Genomic DNA, 10605 nt, shown 5'->3' on the forward strand with positions numbered 1-10605 from the left:
CGTTCTGTCGCCCAGGCTGGAGTACGGTAGTGTGATTTCTGCTCACTGCAACCTCCGCCTTCTGGGTTCAAGCAATTCTCCTGCCTTGGCCTCCCAAGTAGCTGGGACTACAGGCGCACACCCCATGCCTGGCTAATTTTTTGTATTTTAGTAGAGACGGGGTTTCACTGTGTTGCCCAGGCTGTTCTCGATCTCCTGAGCTCAGGCAATCCGCCCGCCTTGGCCTTCCAAAGTGCTAGGATTACAGGCATGAGCCACCGTGCCCAGCTCAGGTCCTATTATTATTACCATTTGACAGACGAGGACACTGAACCTTGTCTCCAAAGGCACATGGCTGGTAAATGGTCAAAGACAGGGTTTGACCAAGAAACTGACTCCAGAGCTCGTGCTCCTAACCACTACGTTATCTATATGCCTCGTAAACATGGGAATGCCACGCAAAATGATTCTTCAAAAAACAACAAAAAACTATTCTTTCTGTTTGCTGAAATATAATATGGGCAAGTTAAGATCTGGGAAAAAAATCTCAATTCATAAAGCGGCAGAGCAGGCACATATGCATAGAAAACCATCCACAAGAAAATTAATCAGCAGAAGTGTATCATGTCTTAATTTTTTAAAAAACAACATTTTTCATTTTTCAGCGTTGTGGTGCTGCCACCATTACACACACACAGCCCTCCAAAAAGAATCTTGACCTAAACTTTATAATTTATACAAAAATGAATTCACAATGAGTCATAGATTTATGCATTCAAATGTAAAATGTAAAACAATACTACTTTTAGAAGGAAACAGGATATAGGAAAGGAATTTTTTTTTATTACCATTCTTTTTCTTTTTTTTTTTTTTGGACATACAAAAAGCTGTACAAAATGATTCTTTTATGCAGATAAAAATATCCCAGACACTCTCTTCACTCCTCACATCCTTACCCAGTGGCCTAGAGCATATCTCAAATGAGCCTGGTAGATCGTTTAATCCCAACTCAAGTCTTGGTGTCCAGTTAACCTTTTTTGAGACTGTTGTATGTACTCAGCCATGACATTGTCTTCCTTAAGGTGCATGGGTTAGGTGACACATCAAATCATTTTTACCTTTAAGGAATTAAGACGAATATTTGTGAAGTAAACTTGCCAGGGAACTTCCCTAACTTTTAAAAATCCTTCACTCTTTCCCTTTCTTCTACAGGATAAAATTCAAACTCCTTGGTATGTTTTACACCAGAGGTTGGTAAACTTTTTCTGTAAAGGATCAGAGAGTATATATTTTAGGCTGGCCATAGGGTTTCTGTCCACTGCTCACCTTTGTAGTAAAGAATGAGGAAGCAGGCCGGGCATGGTGGCTCATGCCTGTAATCCCAGCACTTTGGGAGGCCAAGGCAGGTGGACCACCTGAGGTCAGCAGTTCAAGACCAGCCTGGCTAACATGGTGAAACCCTGTCTCCACTAAAAATACAAAAAATTAGCTGGGTGTGGTGGCATGCACCTGTAGTCCCAGCTACTTGGGAAGCTGAGGCAGGAGAATTGCTTGAACCCGGGAGGCGGAGGTTGCAGTGAATGGAGATTGCACCACTGCACTCTAGCCTGGGTGGCAGAGTGAGACTCTGTAACAAAAAAAACAAAAAAAACCCACCACCACCACCACCAAAAAGAATGAGGAAGCCGCCATAAACAATATGTAAAAGAATGGACACAGCTGTGTTTCAATAAAGCTTTATTTACAAAAACAAGTAGGGAGCCAGATTTGACTTGAGGGCCATAGTTTGTCTACCCCTGAAGTTCTTCAAAAGCTGCTGCACCCTAAATTATATACTCCATCTTCAGTCACACTGAAGTTCTTATACTTTTCAAATTCACATGCTCTTTTAATTATTTGAGCCTCTGCATAGTCTATATGTTTTGTTTGCATGCCTTTCTCCATCTTTTCTCACTCCATTATCAGGTTAGCAAACTCCCATGGAGAGCAGACCATTCCATATGAGCTACTGGCAACACTTACCCCATTGCATTGTAACTATTCATTAATTGACCTGTAATTAATCATTGATGTGATCACAGCTTACTGATCATAGTACCTCAAGGAACATACTTGCTTGCTGCATACTTCCAGCCAGTGCTATGTCACTTTGTATTACATCAATCACACCCTGTTGTAGTGTGTATGTTTCTGCTTGCATATTTTCTTTGGCTGCTAGGAATCTCAGAGCCAAAATAGAGGCTTCATGTCAGCCACCATAGAAGACTTTACAACATGCACTGTGTGTTTCTCTCCTCTATCCTAGGCCACCTCCTTATTCGGACATATTTCCTGTAGATCTGATATTTTGTTTGCATTTTGCTATTTTATGTGGTCATTGCTTAAAAGCTACCTCAAACATTTGTATAAAAAGGCAGGTTTCATTCATTCATTTCTTCACCTGCAAATAAGTCATATTTCCCCTTGATCACTTTTTGTACTTTTTCAAAGTAGAAACACTCTCTATTTTTACCTAGAACCCAGTGATGTACTTAATATATTGATGACTTTATTTCAGGAATAATTGTGAAACAAAATGAATAATAATAGCCAGAAGAGAAATGGATAAATTATAAAATTTGCTAATTTGAGGCTTATCTATATATTATTAAATCCAAAGGTAACAGCTATAATTGTGTAGAACTTACACTAATACAAGTTTTTTGAGGAAAGGCATTTTATCTCTGACATGGTTGAAGACTGTTCATGATGCGGTGATAATAAAAAGTAACCATCTCTTAATTGGCTTTATTATCATTTTCAAATTCTCCACAGAAAATGTACACCTACTCCCCCCCACCACACACACAGGCATGGGTGTGCGCACACACACACACACACACATACACACCAGATATACAGAAACATAGTTGCTAGAACCTAAACTGGTGGATTAAAACTTCATATTTGGAAGTTTCAAGTTAAAAATACAGCAAAGTGTATTACACTTTACAAAATACAGCAAAAATACAGAAATATTGCTTTCTGGGATTCATTTTTCCTTTATGTTTTACTAAATAAATGTCTCCTCACATAACAGCTAACCATCTTCAAGTGTCGCATCTTCAACCCTTTGGTATGCTAATACACTTAGGTTGACTTTGTGGTGTCAGAAATGTTCTAATATTACAGTTCAGCTCTAGACTTGGATGCTTGATCCTTGCTCAGGTAAGATGGCTTTCTGAATTCAGAAGAAAAATGAGATATATAGATCAAAACAAATCGGCACGCAAAAACCACTCTCTAAATGAGTCGTGGGAAATGAAGCTTGTTGACTAGAACTTGCTTTATTAAGACTGAAATTAAGATTTACATCCAGAAGTAGGTTTGATGAGAGCCACTAGAACTGGCATGCTTTGAGAATGACAGCAGAACAACCTTTGTGTTTATCTTGCAAAGCAACTGAACTTCGGTTAAATGGAGGCCAAAGAGGGATGCTGAATGTGTTCATCTGAATATCTGAGGTTTGGAAAAAATCTCCTTCTTGTTTGAACCATATCAGTTCATTTTCTAGCCCTGGTACATATAAAGGACCTATGCCACGATTAACATTGAAGAACTGCTTAGCCCTCCAGCATGTTCATGTCAACACCTGTAGAATACTGTAAATGTGGAGGGGGCGCAGATTCAATTCAAAGGAATTCAGTGTGTTTCCCAAGGATCTACTATGACTAGACTCAGTGTGTTGATGTGACCTACTCTGGGACAGATCTTAGTTATTGCTTACCTATTGGCTTTCATTCCATTAAAAAAAATCTGGATCATGGCTTCCCTGGTTGCCATTTGCTTCTTTCCTTCTCCTCTAGACAACAGTCCAAATAACTATGTGCTCAGGTAAGTTGGTTTCATTTAATTGAACCAGATAGTGGAGGCAATTGTAGTCATTTTATATAACTTTTGCATCTAAAGAAGCCATTTAGAAATATTCAGGTACAAATCCTACAGGCCATCCCCACTCTGTGCAAATTGAACCTTCGTGAGATTGTCATGCTCCCAGGCTTTAATGGATACAGTTGAGGATCACACGCTCTTAGTATGCCCAGAAGGATCATTGAAATTGGGCTGTAGTAAACACCTCTTGTTAGCGTTAGAGGTACCCTCATCCTGACCCAGTGAGCCTTCCCCACTGGCCTCTCTCCTCCAGCAGATAACAAGATGTGGCATGCACAATGGAAGCTTCCTTTTCTCTTGGCAGATCCTGAATGGAGCCAAGGGGAACAGTTGCAAAACAGAAAATTGACTATGATGGAAGACTCTTTGGTGCTACATCTGATACGATTAACAATTTATTTTGGCAACACCCAGGATGGGTTTCATATGGTTTTCCTGAATTCAACAGGATTCCTGCCAGCAGAATCAGGAACACTAAGAAATAATCCAGGCTGAGGGAGGAAAAAAAAACAACATGCCATCTTGCAAAGTGTTTCATAGCGTTGACTCTGTGATCTGGAAAACAGCCATTGCTCTCAATCCCTCTATTTCCAACTGCTCATCAATTATTGTCTTCCCAGTCTTGGGTTGATAGATGGGCTTATAATTAGCAGGGTAGATGGCCCAGAGGAGAAACCATTGTAAGAAGGGAGATGAAAGATGTGGCAGCCAAATATTTTTCAATACACAAATATTCTTAAAATATGGATGTTCTATCCAAGTTATCATCTGTAAGAAACACAATTGCTACATATTGTGGACTTTCAGAGTTAACTGCTCTTACAGGAATCTACTTTTCGGCTGAAAGAAAGACTATTCTGCTGTACAGAAATGCTTCTGTCCCAGAATTGAAGCTTCTATCTCTGCAGAAGGACTTCTACTAACATAATAGTCTTGGGTTTTCTCTGCTTTCCATCCTTTATTCTTCCTCAAGGTGGGTTTGAAGGAGGACCTCGGCATGCATTCCTGAGCTTCTTCCTCTTCTGTTTCTCCTGGGAGTGAGCCCACCTGCAGAGAGAGTAAGTCTCCATTGCTCCCAGACATGGGAGAAGCCTGCTGGGGAGACCTGGCCATGACTAGATGTGTGTCTACAGTAGGAAGCCCACCTGCTTGTACCTATAAGCCATGTTCTAAAATATTAGCATTAGGAAGCCACTTATTTGTACCTATTAGCCATGTTCATAATATTAACATCATCAATAATAAGGGTGATGTTTGGGTCCTATTTTATTTCTCAATTGGTTCAAAATATAGGCAAGGGCTGGGCACAGTGGCCCACGCCTGTAATCCCAGCACCTTGGGAGGCCAAGGCAGGTGGATCACCTGAGGTCAGGAGTTCGAGACCAGCCTGGCCAACATGGTGAAATTCTGTCTCCACTAAGAATACAAAAATTAGCTGGGCGTGGTGGTGTGCACCTGTAGTCCCAGCTATTTGGGAGGCTGAGCCATAAGAATCGCTTGAACCCAGGAGGCAGAGGTTGCAGTGAGCTGAGATTGTGCCATTGCACTCCAGCCTGGGTGACACAGACAGACTCTGTCTCTAAAAACAAAACAAAACAAAACAAAACAAAAACATAGGCAAGGAAAAGAGGTGTTAATTAGTGGTTCCCGCTATGATTAGAATATTTGTCTCCTCCAAAACTCATGTTGAATTTCAATCCTCCGTGTGGCAGTGTTGAGAAATGTGGCCTTTAAGAGGTGATCGAATCATAAGGGCTCTGTCCTTGTGAATGAATTAATTCATTAATAGATTAATGGACTAATGGTTTAATGGATCCATGGGTTAACATGGGAGGGGAACTGGTGACTTTATAAGAAGAAGAAGAGAGGCCTGAGTGTGGATGTTAGCACGCCCAGCCCCCTTGCCATGTGATGTCCTGAGCCACGTCAGGACACTTCAGAGATCTCCCCCCAGCAAGAGGGCGCTCACCAGATATGACCCCTCAACCTCAGACTTCTCAACCTCCATAACAGTAAGAAACAAATTCGTTTTCCTTATAAATTACTCAGCTTCAAATATTCTGTTGTAAGCAACAGAAAACAAACTAATATAGGCCCCCTACAAGCCTCAACAGATGCTCAGCCAGTAGCGGATTTCATCTGATAGGAAATATGTTTTCACATTGTTTTCTACTTACCTTTCACGTTAGCATTTCCTTCACCTTGCACTGGATTAAAAGAAACATCTTGGTATTCAGCTTTGGGCTTATGTAAACAAATAGGCTGCAGAATCATATGACTGTGATGTGGGACATCATTTGGCCTTGACATTTTGCCTTAGGCCTTGCACACTCTTCTTCATTCACTCAGAGGTCCAAGACTGTCCACATTTCCTTTTATTCTTCCTGTGGTGTACATTCTCAGGATTGTATTAGAGAATATTAAAGTGTCTAAGCCTGGCACAGTGGCAAACACCTGTAATCCCAGCTATTCCAGAGGCCGAGGTGGGAGGATCACTTGAGCTGAGGAGTTGGAGGCTGTAGTGTGCTGTGATTGAGACTGTGAATAGCCACTGTACTCCAGTAGGGCAACAGAGTGAGACCCCACCTCTAAAAAACGGTGGAAAAAAAAATAAAAGCTTCTTTATCTGGATAGCAGTTAGATGGACTTGAAATTGGCAATGAGACTCTGTGCTTTGATCTTTAATTGCGAGGTCAGTCAAGAAGGGCATGGCCGCGATTAAATTGAATATTAAAACTAGAGAGAAGGGAGAGATGCCAAGAAGGGAAAGTCAGCTTCTAACCCCCTTGATCTGCAGCTAAGAAGTTTGTAAATCAGTATTTGCAGAAGAATATTGTTGAGAGTTTACAGTATCAATGAGATACCCACAAATTAGGACATGTGTCCATGACCATAACACATAATCGATAAAGTAAGGCCCTAACATTAATTGTTGCCAAACTTTTTCATCCACATTATCAAATTTGATCCTTGCTCTGTGAGGTAGATAATATCATCCCCATTATAAAAGTTTGGCAAACCGAGGCCCAGTGGGATAGAGTAACTTGCTCAAATTTCTCCAGCGTGTTAAAATCAGATTCAAACTGAAGGAGGTCAGGAAATGCCACCACAAAATACATTTTGGTATGCTGATTACTTTGAACTGGAGGGCACTTGGAGAACAGTGGCGCAGGCAGAGGTCTTCTCTGAGCTCCCCTTATCCGCCTAAAGACAGATCCTCCAAAAGGAACGCAACCGTTATTTCCTCTCTCTGGGAATCTTATCAACCAGGTAAGATTAATTTCAATCACAAGAAAAGAGACTACGGATTAACTCCATGCCCTGACGATAGCCTGTTCTTCTGAGGGGTGCAGAGTCTTGTAATCTGCATAACAAGACAAGCTTTATTCACCTTGTATTTCCTCCCCTCACCTTCCCATTCCTTGTGTCTCCACCACCCACTAGAAGCCCCAAGCCTCTATTCCTTTCTGTAGCTCTGGATATTGTATAAGCTTCAATCATCTGATCCTTCTTTGAAACTCATATTTTGTAGAACTCCCATGTGTATGTATGTAATTAACTATGGTTTTCCTTCTGTCAATCTGTCATATGTCAATTTAATTTGTAGCCCAGCCAAGGAACCTCATTCCTTGTGTCTCCACCACCCCCTAGAAGCCCCAAGCCTCTATTCTTTTCTGTGGTTCTGGATGTTATATAAGCATCAATCATCTGACCCTTTTTCGAGACATATTTTGTAGAACTCCCATGGGTATGCACATAATTAAATATGGTTTTCCTTCTGTTAATCTGTCATATGTCCATTTAATTTGTAGCCCAGCCAAGGAAACTGAAAGAGAGAAATTTTTCATTCCCCTACAAAACCTGTGTTTTCTGACTTGAAGTACGGTGGTCTTTTTACTCTATTACTACTGCCTCTCAGCCTATATACTTGAGAATAAACTGAAACATTAATATATTTTAAAAGAAGTAGATAAAACAGCTGGGCTTGACATAATTGAATTTTCTTATTGAATATATGGTGGACAACATAATGGATTTCATGACATGATTTGAAAGGTGACTAACACTCCTTTGGTTCTGTGATGCACAACGATAAAAAAAGTAATGCAGGTCGGGTGTGGTGGCTTATGCCTGTAATCCCAACACTTTGGGAGGTTGAGGCAGGCAGATCACCTGAGGCCAGGAGTTCGAGACCTGCCTGGCCAACATGCTGGAACCCCATCTCTACTAAAAATACAAAAAATTAGCCAGGAGTGGTGGTGGGCACCTGTGGTCTCAGCTACTTGAGATGCTGAGGCAGGAGAATCGCTTGAACCCAGGAGGCAGAGGTTGCAGTAAGTCAAGATTGCACCACTACACTCCAGCCTGGGTGACAGAGCGAGACTCTGTCTCAAAAAAAAAGAAAAGAAAAAAAAAAGGAAAAGAAAATAATGGTGATGTAGTATCATTTGAAAGACATTAGGGCTTACTTCATAAATCTTTGTCATTCACATTTGAAAATTATACTGTTGAGGATATGTCTGTGTTGTGCATGGGTAGCTGAAACCTGATATTGGCCACGTTCCATTTTATCTACATTTAAGTGGGGATTAGGACATTTGACCCCAATAAATGGAATCCTAGTGCTCTAGGGTACATAGAGGATATTCCAGAGCATTTGGTCGCTTAAGTGAAGAGTCGTTTGTCTGAACTCTAATGAAAGAGAGAATGAGGTTTTGAGTGACACTGACTAGGTAGAGGCCTGGAAAGTAACTTGGTGGTTGTTTGTAATGAAGAGGAGGCCCAGCCTTAGGTACCAGAATGTCAGCAGGTACCCATAGCTAACACCTAATTAACTCCACATCTGTCCTCTGTTGTTCCTGGCCCTCTGCCCTTACTCCCACAATGCCTGAGGCTCTCCTCTCTGCATACCCCAGCATCTTAAACAATCCAGGCTCTCTCTGCTCTCCCCTGTCCATGCATCCTGAAAGTCCAAGCCTACCCTAAAACCCATGCACTAGCACCACCTCCTCATGGGACTGAGAACGGGACCTTCCAAGGGGGTACAATAGCTCCTGAAATGTACATAACTCTCAATGCCTTGTAAAGCCCTTTCATATATAATAGCTTATTTGATGTTCACAATTTATCCATGAAGCAGGCAAGGAATATTCTGATTCTGTTTTATGGACGTGAAAGTTGAGGTTCTCAGAAGTAAGGTAAGTGGCAGAACCACCACCATCTACCACATCTTTAGGATCCTTTCTCCTCTACAGTGATTCATAAACCTCTGTACCAAAGGCTCTTAAATGTCCATGGGAATAACTCCACACTGATGATAAAATAAATTCCCCTCATTGTAAAGCAATTTTTAAAAAACCCATAAAATTATATTAAGTCTATTGAAGCTAACACTGTATTCAAATGCAATAAAATAACTATATAAATGCTTTGCTTAAAAGGACAGCACCCTAATTAAGAAGATTGTTAAAAGGATGGAGCATATGAATACATCTATTACACAGGATTTACTAGAACTCATTGTACCCACAGCAATAAAGTGGGACCAGCTGTTGCCTGGAACACGGAAACAGCCTTATGAAGTAGAAACTGGATATTACAGTGATTATTCTTAAAAATGAAGGTGCTTGCACATTCTCTGGATTCCTTCTTAGATTTTATTTCATTCAAGATGTATTTTGTATATTTTATGCATCTTCTGTGTCCCAGCTTCTGCATTTGTGGGCAAGCTATCCTTGAATATCCATTTCATGCTTGAATTTGCAGGGCTAAAGACTCTTTGCAGCATTGGCTCTTTCTGCCTCCGTAAAATGACATCTTTGTTTGAAAAGCCTTTTTGTTTTTGATGGCTACAAATCCAAGAGACTCCATTTCCAAAAGTCCACTGCCTGTCTGCATTTTTGGGTGTGGGATTCATGATGCCTGTAAAGCGTTCTTCCTTTGTTTACACTCCTTTCGCTGTCTCCGACTTTAGCTGATACTTGGCTCCATGCCATGGTCATGGGCTCTTGTGCCTCTGCTCTATTAGCAAGGCATCTTGTCAACATGGTGGGCCAGCAAGCGTCCTGGTGAGATTTCATGCATTCCCTCTCTATGACATTAGGATGGTAGATGAAAAAGGTAGAAGATAGGTCTGTGCTGGGACGAAGTGCATGGTGGTAAAGGTTGAGTATTACAATCCACACAGCAAGACAAGGCTCTCATCCCACCTACTTTAAGAAGCAATCCCCAATGGGCCAACAGTCACCAGTTTCCCCGGAGGACTCATCTCAGCACTTTGAGATCCAGTTTGTTTTACGGTACTCTCCATGTTGCTCTATGGGTAAAAGAGCATTTTTCTTCTGGTTATATCATGTCTGGGTGTGGAAAGGAGAGTCACTGACTCTGGCTTCATGCTTGGGGTGCTATCTCAGGTTCAGCATAGAAAAAAGAAAACCATTACAAATATAATATTTCAAGCAGAAAGAGATTGGCTTCATCTAGGAAATTCAGTGCTCACAACATTTTAGAAGAGAAGGAGTAGTAAAAATCAGCTTCTGGTGTTTTGGTTTCAAGATCAACCACTGTTGCTATAAGCTAGAGGTCAGAAAACCTGACCTCCTGCCACCTCTGTTCCAGACACTGGTGACCAGGGAGTGGAGTGCAGAGCCCAGTTGTTGCTACTTGCTTTTGTTGGCACATTCTTGTCTGCTGTCA

Source organism: Gorilla gorilla, chromosome 3, assembly GCF_029281585.2.
Source record: "Gorilla gorilla gorilla isolate KB3781 chromosome 3, NHGRI_mGorGor1-v2.1_pri, whole genome shotgun sequence".
In the NCBI taxonomy this organism is placed as follows: Eukaryota; Metazoa; Chordata; class Mammalia; order Primates; family Hominidae; genus Gorilla; species Gorilla gorilla.